This window comes from Metopolophium dirhodum, chromosome 6 (assembly GCF_019925205.1).
Source record: "Metopolophium dirhodum isolate CAU chromosome 6, ASM1992520v1, whole genome shotgun sequence".
NCBI lineage: Eukaryota > Metazoa > Arthropoda > Insecta > Hemiptera > Aphididae > Metopolophium > Metopolophium dirhodum.
In genome coordinates this window covers 4,992,522-5,011,882 of record NC_083565.1, presented here as the reverse complement: position 1 = coordinate 5,011,882, position 19,361 = coordinate 4,992,522, and the positions used below count along the sequence as shown (strand labels likewise).

The 19,361-nt window shown below is 26.5% G+C and overlaps 1 protein-coding gene across 1 annotated transcript in view; it reads right to left on the bottom strand.

The window, feature by feature from the left end:
- The window catches only part of LOC132947171 (basement membrane-specific heparan sulfate proteoglycan core protein-like), a 148,017-nt gene that overhangs the window by 74,995 nt on the left and 53,661 nt on the right, over positions 1–19,361 (bottom strand). The window lies entirely within an intron of this gene.

The following is a 19,361-nucleotide window of genomic DNA, read 5'->3' as shown; positions in this document are numbered from 1 at the left end:
GTTGGGTAGTGCTATAAAACCATTCATAGGATAAAATAACATTTTCGACAAATAATAATATAATACGTATGAATAATAATAATAATATTATACTTTTGATACAAAAGTAAATAAATAAACTGAAAGCTTGATTTTGATCGATACAATGCATAAATTATAAAATAAAATAGGTGAAACGCATTTTTATGTAAATTAGGTACCTGTTTCATCTAGATATTTTTTATTACATATTTTATAACAAATACATTTCGACTAATTGTGTTTAAATTTTTTAAAATGTATACAACTAAAAAAACAAAGAACTGTTTCATTGTTTCATACATTTTTGAAGAATATTTTTATCATGATATTTAGTGCAATGTTGTTATATAACTGAAATATTTTATCAAAACGATGTCAAAATTGATTTTATTTAGACTATTTAGTATATTGGGATGACACTTCAGTGAGAATGTGAGATAAAAATTACATTAATTAATAAATAACATAGGATTTTAAAGGTTAAACGATAAAATTACCTAATAGGTAGTACCTATAATAATATTATACTGAACTGTATATTATATTGATAAAATACCTAGCATATTAAAGTTTGGATTGAATGAAGTGAACTCGGAGTTGTTTTTTGAATATTTAATCTATTCATAGAACTAAATTTATCAGTATCTCGCTGAATGCTTTTTTTGATAAGTGAAAAGTACAACATAAATTATTATACAGGAAGCGTATGTGATTATTGACTTTTAATAAATTACACGAGAAAAAAGTCACTCAATAGTCACATTTAACAATAAAGAATATAATATATGTATATATTTTATTTTTCAAAGGCACCAACGTATTTTAAGGCATTATGGTGGGTTTTGAGGCATGGCACCAGCAATTAGTTTTTTTAATTAGAAGATCGGAATGATTTCAGAGTGAAGAGTGGTAGCGGTGATGTAAGGCTTGCTGCGTCTACAGCTGACTACCGATTGTATTTGTGTGGAATGTTAATTTATTGCTTCGTTAATGTCTTTTAGTGACTGAAGTTGGGTATTAGGTATTGTTTTTGTGTAAGAGTTGGATTAAATGTTTTCCAGTTTATATAACCATTTAAAAGCAAACAGTTAAATATACGGTAGGAATCGTCTTGTTTATAGTTAGAGATTAAGGGGAATGATCTGAGCAGAGGTCAGAGAAGTTTTCCATATGAGTTAACAGGTGATGTGGTAATTTTATAACAAATAAGTCTAAGGTGTTCGAATTTTTTTCTTGGTAATGTTGGCTTTCAGTAGGACTAGAGGAACTATCACCGAGAGATTATTTTGTAATTGGGTTTGACGATGCGGATTTCTTCGAGGATTTTGTCCTCGACAACCCCATTGCTTATGTTTGTAATTTATGTCTCCACATACGATAAAATTGTTTCCTAGTGAATTAAAGTAGGAGGTAAATAGAGCTTACTGATACTTTGTATTATATATTTAGGAACTAAATAGCTGCTATTAGATCATGTATAATGTATATGTTTTAGTGTAATGGACATGGCACATGATTGTAAAAAGTCATCGTAAATAGTTGGTTGCGTGTTTTTTTTTGGTGTAGCTTGTCTTGAAATTTCGGATCCAGCATGGTGATTTTCTAGCATCGGGTTATATTCAAAAATTTTTAGACATGCGAGAGTTCTCGGTAAGTGTGACTTCGATATAATAGAAACAATAAATAATTTTTCATGCAATGCACCTAATTAGTATACCTAATGTATTTTGTATAGAAATTTATTTGTGTGATTTATTGGTCAATTTTCGTTGCAATTATTTGAATACCTAAGTGTATAGAGTTTGCAGTTAGTAGATGATTAATTGTCATATTTTTAAAGTAGGTACTTTCATGACTTGGGAAAGAAGGGAATTAACTAAAGCCCGATGATAAATTATTTAGCTAGCTGTAGGACTCCAAAAGTTCATGGGAGGGAGATATATTATTTTCTATGTAAGTATGATGAGATACTGCATTCGTATACGAATATGCTATTGGTTTTTTTTCGATGCATAAAAGTGTCAGTTTTGAGTTTACAACGGTATTATTCTGATTTTTGGTGTTCAATGATTTAAAAACAGGGAGGTGGCAGCTATCTTTATTATTCTTAGTTGTATTATGAAGATGGGAAATCTATTTATAAAATAACATCCTTTAAATTTAGCGGAATGGTTGCCATTACATAAGCTGGATATGTCCGTTACACAGTTTGTGTAAGTTGGAAGATATGTAATTTGCCTTAGGTTGTTCTTTTAAAAAAGTTGTACTGTTCAATATTAGCCTGGTATGAATGTTTATTGTTTATAATTACGTTTAAACGATCTGAAGAAAAAATTATCAGTCCAAATTAGTTACTTAAGCTGATTATGGAGGCCAATATTGTCACTAGAGATAATAAAATACAATATAAAGTTAAAATATTAAGATATGTAAATTACATTAAAATTTTATATTTTGTAGTACAGTTTTGAAAGTTTGAGATATTTGAGTAAATTGATTGTAGGAGTTGGGTTTGGAATAACTTTGTGGGTATAGAGATCTTTTAGAGAAAATAGTTTCCTGGTCTTGCTGGATAATATTATTATTATGTCTTTGACTGTGAGTTATACGCCATAGGTGTTGCAGATGGAAGGTTTCTCCCTCGATATTAGGTATCTTTGGGAAATCGCTGTGTTTTCTACTCTGAGTAAGTTGGTTATTATTTTTTGTCTTCTGGAGAGATCTTCTTAGAGAGATCAGGGAATGTTTGACCTTTTGATTTGGTTTAGTTTGGTGGATAGTTTAAACAAGGTTTTTTTTTTGCCAATATACGAGAGTTTTGTTTTTATAGAATTATTTTATATCTAAAGAAGATTTATGAAGTGATTATTCAACTCTATCATTGCCAGCGTTATTGCTTTGTCTTGGATCTACATAAAAGAGACGTGTTTACCATTTTATTGAGCTGAGTAAGTAGTAATAAGATTGCAATAGGATTTCAACAGTATTGAATGGCAATTTCTTGTAGTATCAGTTTGATTGTTAGTGGTTTTAAATACTGGACAATGCGATTAGTTTCAAAATCTTAGCGTATGATTATCGATGCATATTATGAACAAATCTGTGTGTGAGATTGGACTTGAACAAGGATGTCACATCCTTGTAATAATCATTATTATGTTTTAGACAAGTGGATTTCTTATGATAAAAACAATAATTCTTGATCTTATCAAAATATATTATACCTACTATAATATTATAAAATTCAGTTATACGTAGAAATTGTTTTATTTTAGAAATCTAGTTTTGTTGTTCGTTTGGTACGAGTAAAATTTAAAATAATTATTTCGATAAGTTTAATTATTGAATATCACTATTGTGCGAACATTTTTTTAATAATTTAAACATTTACATAATACAATTCTTTAAATAAAAGAAAAGTAGAAAAACAATAGTTATATAATAGGCGTATAATAGGCGTAGGATTGACGTAAGGCTGGTTTACCACCTTGCCGGTGTATGATAATCGACGATATTATTTGAGGAAGTAAATAATAAATATTGATTTTATTGTGTTTTACGCAGTAAATAAATTATAATATTGTACATAAAAAAATAAAAATACATTCTGTTTCTGAGTTAGAATTAATATTGTATTTAATTTGTGGGGACAGAAAACAAAGTTCTTTTTACGCGGATTGTTTATGTAGGTATAGGGTAAAGTCCATTTTAACGAGATTTTACTATATTTGGAATTAGTCGCTCCAAGAACTTTGGTTTGGGTAACCATCCTTAACTCACTACTTATAAAAATATATAAAACAGGTTTGCTTTTTGTGAAAAAAAATTTTTGAATTATAAATAAAAATCACACTATAACAATATATAATATGAATTATCATAATAGTTATAGGCCTTTGGTTGATACGATGGCATTCATTATAAGATGTTTTCCACGCTTTCCATCATCAATCATCAACTACAAATCAGCTGTTTGATCGCTTGTCTCCGGCCTGTCAACTCCTTATAAAACCCTTCCCGGTTATATATTGGGAAAATTCCATGTACTTCCGACAAGAAACCTACTCGACCAAAATGATTACATTTCAATAGCACTCAAGGCGGCCCAACGTCGTGGTATTTGGAAATTTCACTGGATTATTAAAACTTCAGTTGTGTTTTTTCCATCATCCAACACGTCAACGTTGCGCGATAACATTGAACATTTAAATATATAATATATTTTGATAAAATCATGTTTTTAATTGTGTATGTTTAAGACGTATCATTTGTCAAAAAATATATTGAAATTGGTGTTATGTACGAGTAATTGACAACCATGCAATATAAATTGTTTCTTTATGTTTTTTTTTTTTTATTATTAATTCATAACAGTTTATATAACTACACGGCTGCACAGTTAAGAAGACACAAATCCAGGGGTCGTTTGGGGAAGACCAATTAGGGCTATTGTCTATTGTGCTAGTTAAGAATCCAAATATTCACTATTAAAAGAAGGAAAGTTTGATACAAATATCTTTGTAACCTAGTGATATAATTTCTTTACTATAACTCACTGCAACCTTATCGGATATATCTCCCGTTAGATACCATTTGTATATTATGATATTGAAAATTCTGGCAATAATTAGAACACCCAACAATGGTACTGATATAAGAGTATAAGACCCACTTTTCAGTTGTACTTCATTAATATCAAAATACAATATACCTATATTTAAGATTTTAAAATGTCATTACAAATGGTACTCAAACTTTTTAAAAGTGGATGTGTAATTTCCTTGTTGCACTATATGAATAAATATTCAAATATAGTTACAACTTACATGTTATGAATTATGATAGGTACTAAAATATATTAAAGTTGATTATTTTATAACTAAATATTATTTTCACAGGGAAATCATAAAAATATGATAAAATAATATTTGAAAAGTGAATGTGGGAGGATCACTTTTTTTCCAAAGATACAAGAATTCTAAATGTGTAATATATTGTGCCTAATTATATAGCTAACCTATTTATTTATTTATATTTAAAATATCTTCAAAACTTTACGTATAATTCCACATTATGATTATTTAGTTCATATATCCACTATCCAGTACCTATACTGATACAATTAACAGTTATTATGAAACTATATATTACGCAATTTATGAACTATGATATCAAGTTTAATTTTTGTTATATTAAAATCTAGTTTGAATATCAAAAACTAAACTTTAAACAAATCTAAACGAAATATTATTGTTAAAATTAAAAAAATTCTTCTTGGTTTATAAATCATATATTTTAATTAGACTACATTAATATATTATATTATATAATCTAAAATTTATATTTTAACTATTACTATGTACAATTATAATACCTAATACACCTACTTCTTATATAACGTCTATGTAACTATGTATAACGTTATTTTACTAACATAAAAATGGAAATTCAATATTTAAAATACAAAGATTATTAAAAAATTGAAACAGGAAATTAAAAACTGCCGGCTATTGAAGGGTGTCAATTGTTAGATACAAACAATTTCACGGAAATACCCGTCCAAAAAAATATACAAACTTATTTTTATTTATACGAAGCCAGAACCCTACTTTTAAATACTTACATAGATGACAGGCTAGTAAGCATATATTATAGAATATAGATCGACAAGACTGTTGTATTTTGGTGTAGGTAATCAGGATGATCATAAGTTGTCTGATCCACAATTGACTAAAAATGTATCATTATCATAAAATTCAACTATATAGGAGGTATCTGCGAATTCATCAGAATTTGTTAGTTATATAATTATAAGAAAAAAATATATAGTAAATTGTAACATAATATATGTAATACATAGTATGTATAGTTTATAATGTTTATGTTATTAAATATCGTTGTATAATAATATCCAACAATACTGCATTTTTAACGTAATAGTCAGCTCAATGCAACTGATAACATACAGAAGTCAATTGAAAATATATTTGCCTGGACGAGACGTTGGAAAATTAATATGAATGGCGATAAATCAGTACATGTTAAATATATACGTTACACCAAACCATAATAGTATTGGATCAATCACCAATCCCAGAAAAAGATTTGGCAAAATATGTTGGAATGCGCCTTGACTCTCGTTGTCTCCGGTGGGAAACACGACGTCTGCTAGAAAACGTCTACTACTATTATACTGTACGTAGCTATAATAAAACCTAATTGGATTCACGGCATTCAAATGTGGGGTTGTGCCAGTAAGTCTAACATCGATGTAATACAACGCTGTCAAAACGTCATCTTTCGGACCATCATCACTTCAGCCTATCGGTTCGAAATTCACCGTGATATGATATTTCTGCCTACAATAGCAGACGAAATCCAAAGCTTTGCTCGAAAACACGAGAGGAGTCTAGATCATCTTGTCAATCTATTGGCCACCCGATTATTAGATAACTCCAAGGATATCAGACGTCTTAAGGGTCTGAAACCATACGACTTAGTTTATGATTTTAGATTAAGGCAAGAGCCCTTTCATTGAAAGTGACTCCATTAACGTCTTAAGTATATATAATTTATATATAGTATGTAAAATATATATAATTGTTAAACAAATTTACAAAGACCTTTGGGTTGTTTATATAATAAAAACCCATGGAATCAAAAAAAAAAATTAAATTTTTAGCATTTAAGTATCACGAAATTATATTATATTATTATTATAGTTGTTTTTGTTATGCATTGTTAATTGTTATTCATATGATGAAAATAAATTGAAAAATAAACATGTTTTTGATTTATAACTTAATTCATAATATTATAATAAATTGATAAATTAAATAATTTAAATTTGATTCACGGGTTTAATTTAATTCACTTTTTAGTCGATTACATATAAATAAAACCACCCAGAACAATATTGATATTTTATCGTACAATTTTAATTAACACGTTTGATTTTCTTTAATACGAATATAACTAAAAATATGTCTTTATTTTCTCAAAAAAATGTGTTATTAAAAAATGTGATACACAATATTATGTTTATAATGAATGCTGAATTTTAAGTTTTTCTGAATTAGGATAAAAATACAATACCATATTGGAACGACATTCAGCAAAAATTCCCGGGAAAATTTTAGTTTATAGAAATAAATTACACTAAAATTTTATCTAAACTAATTTTAATACCTTATGGTTTATTCAAGAAGATATTCAAATGGTTGATTAAATGCAATTTAACTTCAAGATAATATTTGTTTGACAAATTGTATGAACAATAATTTAGTGTACAACTATTTAGTCATTTATTCTTATAAATTATAAATTTCTAACGGAAATTATAATGAAAATGTTTCAATAATATTCTAGAAAATTTTTTTAAAAATGGTATAATAACAATATTTTAAAATCATTTCTAAAACATTATCATTTCCCAAATGTAAAAAAAATACGCGTTCAAATAAAATATAATATTAATTTTTGACATACAATCATCAATTATACTTATTAGGTCTATCAACAAATTATTTATAATTTTATATTATTATTGTGGTTATTCAGGAAAAAATATACTTACCTACGTATTATTGAAACCCTTCTATGATGGACGGCTTTCTTACATACGTAAGTACACGCGTCACACTAAAATATTGAGAAAGTTTTTATAGTAGTGGTTAATGTGTTGACATATATAGAAGAGGAAAGTTGAAAAAAAATCATAAATGTGCCAAAAATAAAACTTTTTGCTATGTTGTCGAAAAAATTGCCAGATGTAATGATTCATTGCCCATTGGTAAGTATGGCATAAATCATTCAAACTATATTGTTTTTGGAAAATCTTTCATATACGAAGTCAACTTTTGTTTTATTTTCTTCGTATTTAGTAAGACATATATAATATGGTTAGTTGAATTTTGGTCAAAATATATAATTTTACTATATTTTGCTGTACCTACCTATACGCATTTAAAAATTAAAAAAATTACGGAATTGTCAGATGTGTATTATACTATTATATTCGTTCAGACTTAAGACGTAGTAAAGTCTTATCAAAAATTAAGTTCACTTTACAATAGTATGATTATGAAACGAAAAGTCGAAAACGAACTACAACAGTTTATTAGTTATATTACTATACCCTAAGTCTAAAAATCACTAAGCAATCGTTATTATGTAATTTTGTATTTTATTTTTGAATTGATAACCTACTTGTTTCAAATATTATACCAATTCCCTTTCCCGTTGTGTTCAAGTGAATACTAAAATATATGAATATTCGAAATCCACTATGTGACGTTTGTAACAATTAACAATTGCTAACGCGGATGTTCAAAATTACATAGATAGCTATGTCATTATATTATTATTGTGGTTGACGTTATCATCATATTTATAATTTTAAAGTTTGCATGTTAATAAGACGTTGATATGTCGTTGGCTCCAAGACTAGCTTCAAAAACACAACTGACAAAACTCAACACACGCTTGATTTGTATAATATCGTAGGTTTTTGCTCACTAGAAGGAGCGTAATTGGTTGTTACCATGCCTTCTAAAAATACATTTTCTCTTATCTTGTGTGTAATGAAAAAAATAATTGTTTTTGTTTATTCATTAGTTTAATATTATCCAGTTTAAGCGCCCCCTCTCATCCCCTCTATAACAAGAAAACTCACGTGCTCAGTGCTGTTCCAAGCAATTCACAATTGACAGTACGTTTAGCCGTTTTTAAACGTCTATAGAGTATAAGTATACTTGGACATATCACTACTGCTGTGTGGTGACTTTATCGTGGACACGATGGCTAATTCAGGTTTGATCGATTTTCTGAAGCTTTGAGCTTGATTGCATACTCAACAAAGCCATATTACCACTGACACATTGTGATATATTTCCAATATCCTACCATTGCCCTTGTGATCATCAACACACTATGAGAACTTAAATTTTGATTTACATCAACAAAACAATTATATTTGAATATTAATTGATACATGACGTGTCATAGGTAGACACGCAGCACACAAATATTTCAAATATGTACTACTTACGGCCATGTTTAGACACGGCACTGCCTCTATTTTTTTTAGAAATTAAGTTTAATATAAACAGTATGTTTAATAGGTAACACATTGAGTAAGTAATAATTTAGATGTTTGATTGTCGACGACGTTATAGCTCGATACATAAAATTAGGTAATATACATTTGAATGCCAAAAAAAAAATGTTTTTTCACTAAATGTTGCCAAATTTTAGTCTATAAGTTACTAATTATTAATGAATCTAATTTAGTTAAAGTCTAACAATTTTTTTTTCTTGACTGATAGAAGTGGAAGTAATATTTTGAATTAGATGGGGAAGATTAGTGCTCGAGTAAAGTTTCATGTGAAAACCAAGGTAAAGTTTTGATGACGAGTAACGGTATTGAATTTTAAGACTGAGTTTGTAAACAAATTTGAAATGTATTTTTATTTATAATAAATTAATAATAATGATTCCTATAATAACTAACTATATAACTGTAGGTAATGTGTAATCCCTATTCATTTTTTTAATTCAAAGTATACAAAAATATTACTTGTTAGGGTTGTTTTTAGATCTAAGATTATTTTAGTAGTTGGTTATAATTTATTATTAAATGAATGTACTCTTTGTTTTCCAAGTTAGACATATTCAAGATTAAGGAGCACTTCAGTTTTATTTCTGTACTTTCCTTTAAAAAATAAAAAAAAACCTTGTTACAAAAATAAAGAAATATTGTAGGTACAGGAGTACTTAGCTTTTAACTACTCTTTCAGTCTACTTATATCTGTATTCAGTTAAAGAAGATATATTTATAAAACTAGACTAAAAATAATAATGTTAAATAATCATCACAGTTCTAGACTAAAATGAGTTCGATGATGACTAAATCTTAATGTCTATTTGTTTTTAACGATACGGTTCACACTGTGATAGTTAATTTGTATAATAAAGGGGGACGGAGTGGCTGAGCATACTACGGCGTCGGTTGTAACGCACACCGTCGCCAGTTCGAATCCCGGCCACGGGTGGCATCGCTCTCTGGGCAGGCAACTGTCTGGACGGTGATACCGCCAACCCCCAGCCGGGCATGGCAGAAACCTACGGGTGCCCAAATAGAAATTCTGCCTAATAGGCGTCCGAACTAGGCCTTCAGGCTTACTTCCGGTTATAGCGCCATACGAAAAAAAAAATTAAAATAATATATTTATACAATTGGTTTAACTCAGTTTTATGTAAGGTATATTATAATACATTATGTTTGATTAGTAAGATGTTTGTTAAGAATTTAATTTAATTCTTATATCGATTCGATGTAAAGGTACAATTTTTATTCAGATAGTAGAGAAGTGTTCGTCAATAAAGCAATTACAGATCAACATTCAATCCAGATGACATAGTACAATTTGTATGTTGTCAGAAAGCCACGTCACAGCAAAACACAAGAATCCATCTGAAAAGGGAAATCGAGATTTCAAAACAGGTACTCTGGCTTGGATTGAGAACAAAGACACTCATTTTGAATTATCAATACAGCCTTTACCGCTTACCTACCATAAACGTGCATTAACGTTGCGCACATATTATTATAATGGAGCTTTTTTCGGGACAAATGCCAAAAGTATCATATTATAGACATCCATTGATTATGAGCAAATCGAAAAAACGAAAGCAGAAGAACATTGAACTGATATTCCACATTTTCACCATATCATATTTATCACGTATCTAAATAAATAATAATTATACAAATAATTTGTTCACAAGACGACTTAATTAGCAGGTTCTAAGACATTGCATAGCAGTGTAGATGTATCATTCGATTCTAAACACCATGATGATTATAATATTATATAAACATTGATAGATAAATAATCAATATGATTTAATATTTATTTTTATATTGCGAATTTGTTGTTTAAAAAAATAATAAAATGTTATGTGGGGAACAATCTAACATATTATATTTTGTACGATAACGCGATGGCATTATATTAAAACCAATCTGTTGGTATTGGCCGAGAATTTTGAAACGTTTAAAGCTTCGTTAAATGATTAATAGTTAATATTATAATAACACTACTATTCATGATATTGTATATTAACTGAGAAATGAGAAATCTGGGTTTTCTGACCAGTGAGCAATTACTTGGGCTTTGCACCTAAATCATGTAATAGGATTTTGGGTTTCTAGGGCTGAATGTAATCAGTTGTTCAAATATATGAATACAAATTTTTAAAAACGTTTGGACACTCGTAACTATGATTATTCCGGTGAATATTTATGCTAAATAGTAGGTCCTAAGTTCAGGTTTAAAACTTTGTAAGTACCTAATTTATTACGTAAATTATAGCAGGATATTCCTTAAAATGTTATTTCATTTCATAAATACTAGTTACTACTAAATGAATGAACGAACTGAAGCATAATGTTGTATAGGTATTGTCTTAATAATGAAAAATATTTAGATAACAATTAATTGATTGAAAATTATTCGTCGCAACAATTATTATTGAATAACATATTGCAAAATCAAACTATCCGTAAAAATTACATATTATCGTAAGACATTTGTAAAATAAAAAATTATTCAAGGTTCGAGTTGAACAGGATTATTTATTAGGGTTTCTGTTAATTTAGCCGTTTTGAAAAATATCATTCGGGTTTTGAGTACAGCATTTGTTAAGGGTGTTACGGGTTCGGGTTATACATTACAATCATTTTTTTGTTGAATTTCAAACTTTAGAGTGTTAAATTCTATTTTTTCCGTTTTTAGTGTACAAAAAATATTGATTAATTAAACTGAAAAGTGAAATTTATTTTAAGCGAAGCACCACTCAGAATCGTTTTTGAAGTTTGATTATTAAACGACACTAATTTTTGATTTATAATTTATAATAATGGTACACCATAATAATTTGCTTAGGTGTACGAATAGTGAGATACAAAAAATACATTTATTATGTATTTCTGGGCTCAAATAAATAAACAGACATACCCAATAAATTACTAATATGTTGAAATAATTTAAATTTTGTAACATAAATATGTTTTTGGGATGGGTAAGTAAGTACACTAAGTACAGCTAATATTTTTATTTTCTAGCCAATTTTGCGTAACGCTTTGTTTATCACCGTAGAAACGAATAAAATGTAAAAATTATCTGTAATACAAATTAATTGTAATATCATATACAATTAATGGTTACTTATTTTAATACATATTTTATGATTGTGATTCATACATTTTCTTCGAAGTGGAAAATATCGTGTTGCGTGCTACGTTTATGTCACACAATCATCACTTTATATTAAATACGAAAATTATGTATAGTATTTATTTAATAATTTTATTTATTGTTCTTTCAAACGGATTTAATAAATAACAATTGTAATCAAATTAACACAAAATGCATATCTACTGAAACAGAATCATGAAATCATACCAACCACAGTACCACACAGATTATAGATTTTCAGTTACACACCTAACAGATTTTTTTGATACGCAAAATATAATATTTAATTCACCTTAGCATAAGGCTTGGTATATATATACTCAGTATAGATATAGAGTAATATATACTATATTGTATAGATTGTTTGAGTTTATTGCTAATAATTAATAAATAGGTACAGCACACTAATTAGTATACACGTGTACGTTTGATAATGAAGTAGATATGTTCCAAGTATGTAATTTATTAATTACTATTAAAGCTATAACTAGATAAAAATATTTATATCTATGAATATGAAACACCATGAATACATATTATTATATTGTCATGTGTTTTATGAAAACACTACTCAGAATGTTTTAGGAGACAGTTCGAATTATAATAATTAATAACAAATAGTTGTTGCAATTCAAAATAATCACAAATGATCAACATTATTTATGGGTAACATTAACATTTATTTAGCCATCAACTCTGATCAAATTTACAGAATCAATTAATTATTACCAAAAATATATTCTGACTTAATATCTATTGTTGTTTATCGTAACTATAATTATTACTTGCTATGAATCAATGAAGTTAACATACCTTCTATAATAATCATTATTCTATACATATTTTGTGCTATTAACTATGTTTTCAAATTAATATTCATATTATGTGCATTTTAGAAAAAAATTATATTGTATTAGGATACTGAACTTAATTTAGTCATGGAACATATAATGTGTAAATACAAATTCCTGATATTATGACTCTATTTTGTTGTTTGTCGTACTTTTTAAAAATGTCCCTTTTTTCCTAAACATTATACCTAGGTAATATTATATATGGAAATAAAACCTTCTATTCTCCATTCTATTCAAAATCATTCACACAGAAGAAAAAAAACAATTATTAATAGATTCAGAATAGGTCATTCCATACTTGCCCACCGATACCTGATTTCTTGTGGGGAACCTCCATTATAATATGTGGAAATGGTGTCATACTTTCCGTCAAACACATACGCCAACCTCAAAGCAATGAACAACAACAAAATATCCGACGAAATAGTGAAAACCTTAGAGCCCGAACTTTCAATATTCAACATTATCTCCTTCTCCAAGCAGTCAGAATTGGACAAATTAACTAAGCAATATATATCATTATATAATATAATATTAATTATTGTATATTTATTATTATTTATTACCAGGGTTGCGATTTTATAGCACTTAAAATTGCATAAATATGCACCATTAATATTACATCAATTTTATTACATCATTTTAATATATTATATACAATTAATATAATAATATGAGCATAAAACACTATTTTAATTTGTTGTTGTTTGAATTTAAATTGAAAATAAAAAAATGAATGGATTCAAGTGATATACATGTATACAGAATTCTAGCACTAATCGTGCTCACCCTGTTTTTTTAAATTTATTATTTTTAGAATTTTCAAGTATAGGTACCTAATTCAAGATCATATTTACAAATTCATAAGATTTATTGTACTACTTTAGGAGTGTAGAGATGTCTACTTTATGAGATACAAACTTCTGTTTTTAAATGAGAATGTCAATTTTTTACTGTACATTATTATCAGAAGATACATTTTTTGATTATTTTTAATTTGGATGTTGTACTTAATTAAAAATTTGAACCAATAGTTTCTCAGTAATTAAAATGCTTATACTAAGGATAATAGTCCTTAAAATTAATTTACAAAAATGTAATATTGGATCTTATATCTATTATACTCGGTTACTTGGACCATTTTTAAAAATTATAAACGTATATATTATAGAATATAGATTTACGTTAATTACTAAAATTTTAAAATCAGCACACCCCTATATCTTCTAAACCCATTATCATGGATCTATAATATTATCCTTAGTACGCACAATTAAATTACTTAAAAACTATTTATTTATTTACACGCCTTCTTAATATTGATACAACATACTACGCATAAAATATTATAGTTATAGCCTAAAGCAGAAAACTTCGTTGGTTAGGTGAGGTATACAAGAGGCAAGAATGTATATCTATATTTGTAGATTATATTATTATGTTTGATATTAATTAAAAACCTATGTGTAGGTATATTACTAATAATAAAGTTGATGAACCGATATAGTTAAAATGTATATTGTTATAATTTATTAGGATAGCTTAAACATACTTAAAGACATACAAATTATAATTGATTATTTTCGCATTTCTAAAGCATTTATTTAAATTTACGATTAAATATTGTTAGGCATTAAAAAATGCAAGAATCCTGGATCAAAATATTATACAATTTGTAATGCTGAATGAAATGTTCATAAGATATGTGAAACTGTCCACGTGACCCGTGGGTCATATTATTTTCTCTTTTGATGCAAATATAAAATAAATACCTGTAATTATTCTAAAAGAGACATAAAATGTGTTCGTTAATCGTTATAATTAACTCATCTACTTTTACTAGAGTTATATGATGAAGCATCATTACAATTTAATAATTATGGTGATGCAGAATAGTTGAAAAATAATTATTTTGGTAAATATTCCTATAATTAATAAAAATAAATATATATATATATAATATATATATTTGGCATCAATTACCATAATTTTATTATATATAATAATACTATTGTTGCTGATTACAAAAACAAAGAAATAAATGAATAGTTTTACTGAAAAATAAATAACAAGTATTTGATAAAGTAAAATGAAACCATTCGCATGATATTAAAATGTTGATAAAAAAAAAACATATGCAATAAAATATTTTTAAAAATAAAACGGTCAGTCAGCCTATAATATTACCAAGTATATTTGATGATATTATTGTGAATAAAGTAATTTATATATTACCTATTTGCGTGGATCCTTGTATCTACAGTTGTTCGTTTTTGAATAACAACAAAATAGCAAAATCGTTACATGAGAAATCGAGTGAATATTAAATGTTGTAAAAATATGAATTTCAAACGTTCATAAAAATTTAATTTGACTTTCTTGTAGACATTTTTTTTTGATAAAGGTAGACAAACTTATGGATAATCTTGTATTACATTTTCAAATCTTAGATTTAAAAAGAGACATTTTTATGTATCCTCAACTCAAAATAATTTGCTAATTTTCGTGATTTTTCCGTATTTTGTAAAGATTTGAACTTTAAATACTTATAAATACCAAATAACTGTAACTAAGGATTTTTAATTTTAAACTTTTGACCCCCTAAAGTACCAACTAGATTCACTTTCCTATCATCAAATTTACTGTTGAAGAAAATCGAAGCACTTTTATTGTCCTAATATGTGATGACACAAAAAAAAAAAATAATTAAAAAAAAAAAACACACATCATTGTAAAATCAATACATTCATCGCTTCGCTCAAAATCTAAAATATATACCTTTAAAAATTTTATATTTTAACGATTAAAAAAGCATTTTAAATTGTATTTCTAATAGTTAAAACGTTGTTTGCGTTACATACTTTACTTGAAATAGTTTGTTTACCGATTTGATTATTTATTTTTATTTTTGTGTTTAAAATAATTACGTATTTGACCGATAAGTGCGTTCTTTCTTCATTACATCTCACAGTAGCACACTGGGCTTGTTTTGTGTATATTTACATCTAAGTTATGATTATTGTTAGGTTGAAAAATATATTCTTTAACTTATTGGCTGATTGAAATCATAAAAAACACGAAGTTTGAAATTCGATATTTTTAAATTATCAATGAAATTTTAAGTACACATTACCTATGTAAATAATCAAAATGGTTTCCTTCACCGGTATTTTTAAGAGCATATTGTTAATTATGTAACATATTGTGATAACTGTTCAACTATCGATTTTATCAGTGGCTAGCCTTGTAAAATAACAATTATATTAACTACCCATATATTATTATATTATTATAATGTATGTAGGTACCTATACATATCAATATATTATTATATAATATATAGTACTATAGTTGATTTATTTTTAATTATGACTAAAATTATTAAACAAATAAGTTTATTTTAATTTAAGTAAGTTTAACTTCTCATGTTTTAGAATTTATTACATAATATAAGTATATTAATATACTTAAAAATGGAAAACTAGATAATTACTATTTCGTCAAAAGTTTAACTGTAGAGAAGACTTTTATGAAAACGAACAAATTAACTTACTCACCAATTTTCATTTACTAGCACATATTATGTACATAAACTTGCGTAATATAATATAATATATACATTAATACACAATAATATGTAGGACCGCTTATATTCTAAAACCACTTAAACCATTTGAACCGTGTAAAGCTCTTTAAAAGGTCGACGTATATTCTAAAAGGTAGTTCCGGTGACTCAAAATAATTCTATGATACCATTTAGAAAATGTTTGTTCGTGAAATGTAAACTGCATATTAGTTTATATTATATTATGTTTAAATGCTTTGTATATAATGTGTATAATAAGTACTAATTATATTAATTATGCGTAGAGCTTCGATGTAGATACACATCGTTTATGTTACATTCCAAAAATGATAGATTTATTGTTATCAAATTATAGTTTTCCTTGTTAGCATACGTGTTAGTGTGTCACAAAGAAACATTGTTAGAATATGTTTGTTAATGTTTGATAAAATAATTTATAAAATATGGATAATTGGTGTTGACAGAGATGATAATAGTATAAAGCACAAATAGTACGAATGTTTTAAAAAACATAAGTTATATAAAGTATAAATGTAAAAATATGCACGAATTAGAAAGACTTCCAATTAAAATGTATTCAACAACTGATATTATTGTTAGAATTTATAATTTTTATAATAGAGCCAATAGTTTTGAAATTATTTTTATTCATTGGTTGAAACACGGTGATTCATTGTAGATAATACATGGTTTATTAGATTTACAATATTATTAATTTATATGTTTAAGTATGTATATTGAAGTAATCTTCCTTGTGTTACGTGGTTATAGTGTACCTTAGATACTACCATTTTAATTTAAATTTAGCTCGAAGTTACTGAATTTAGACAATCTTATAATGAAATTGGTTTTCATTGTGTTAAAGATTTTGTTTGAAGAGGTTATATTTTTGCTTTCTCTTTAGTTTATTTTTGATATCTGTCAATATCGTACCTCTAAGTATATGGAAATAATATCAAAAACTGTAAAAAAAAAAGATTGGAGTTTTTTCGTATTTTAGTTACTGCATTTTAATCAAGCTTTGAACAAAAAATGGTTGTGAATGTGAATAAATAGTTATTGATTATAAATTGTTATCATTGCTTTTCAATATAATATCACAAAATACTGCATTGAGATGAGTAAAACGAAACAAGTTCCAAATACACGCAATCTCTATAATATGTCTACGAATTGTTTAATCTATTAAGTTTACATAGAGATTAAGTAAATATTCTCAGAATCCAATTAATAACCCATGTAATAGTATCTACGTATTAGTATTTATAAATATATATATATATATGTATGTATTAGGTAGTATGTTTTAGTATTAGCTATTTAAATACTTGGAAGTTTGAGGCAATTAATATATGTCTATATCTGTTAACAAGTTTAAGGAATGCATTCAGTTCAAATTTATTTTTATTTACAATAATTGAATAATAATATTTTTAAAATTATTATATTTTGATTTTGATTTAATGAAGCTTAAATGTATTGTATTCTAGTCATAATTTAAAAAAATATTTTAAGATAATTATATATTTTTAATATTCAGAATACTATATTTATAATTAATTTCCAAATTAAAGACTTCAGTTTTAATGGTTCACCCAGTTCCTGTATTACTTTAATTATTTTAGGTATATTAATCAACACGAAATTAATAAATGACAAAAGTGAACGTTTTCAAAAGTGCAGGACATATTAGTATTAAATATAGATACCTACACGAAAATCAAGAAAATAATTCGAATTGCATAGATTATTAAATTAAAACATTTTTTCTCATTAAATTTGAATTTTAAAAATGTAATATAGACTATATGTACCTAAACTTTAATGTTTTCATAATACTGATACGTAATTGTTGGTTACCTAGGTACTTTTCTTTTACATTACTTTCACAATAGTTATTGTATGTTTTTATTATCCCTTTAGGTTTTAATAATTTGATTAAGAATATAAGAAATACTGCTTAAAATATCATTAGTTTCTCTAAGCAGTAGGTATGTTAAAATAACTATTTATTACAGTTCTAGAATTTAAGTGAAATATTATATTCTATAGTGACTTCATTCAGTGTTATTTGTGCCTAAATACCCAATTGATGTATCTATTGTTATATTATTTCACAATTATTTTATAAATTAGGTATTACCTTGAATCAAAGTAAATAAAAACATTTTTAAAGTGTAAAAAGATTCCTAAATTTATTTTCGCCAAGTGTCGTCAATGAGTGGCTTCTTACTCAAAATTCCAAGTCATTGTAATACTCTTACCACATAAGCTTATAGTGCTTATAGATTCTTTATTTCAAATTAAAAAAAATAAAATATTTTCCCTCTTTTTATAGAAATTAATTGAGACTAGTTTCATACTGAAAATGTATTGATATTGTTTTGAATATTACATTAAGCAAATAAATAGTTCAATTAAAACATATAATAACTTGACTAATAACTAGAGAAAACATGTTAAATAGTAGACGCACGTGTTTTAAAGTTTGGAACATGTATAAATCTTCGAAAAGGTCATAAGGAAAGGCCAAACTACAGGTTTACTAATTTTACTCACAAGGTAAAACTTATATGTTTTCGTAAAATATTACACGTTTGAATTTGATCCAAATGAAAGTAAGATTACAGTAGTTGCAGG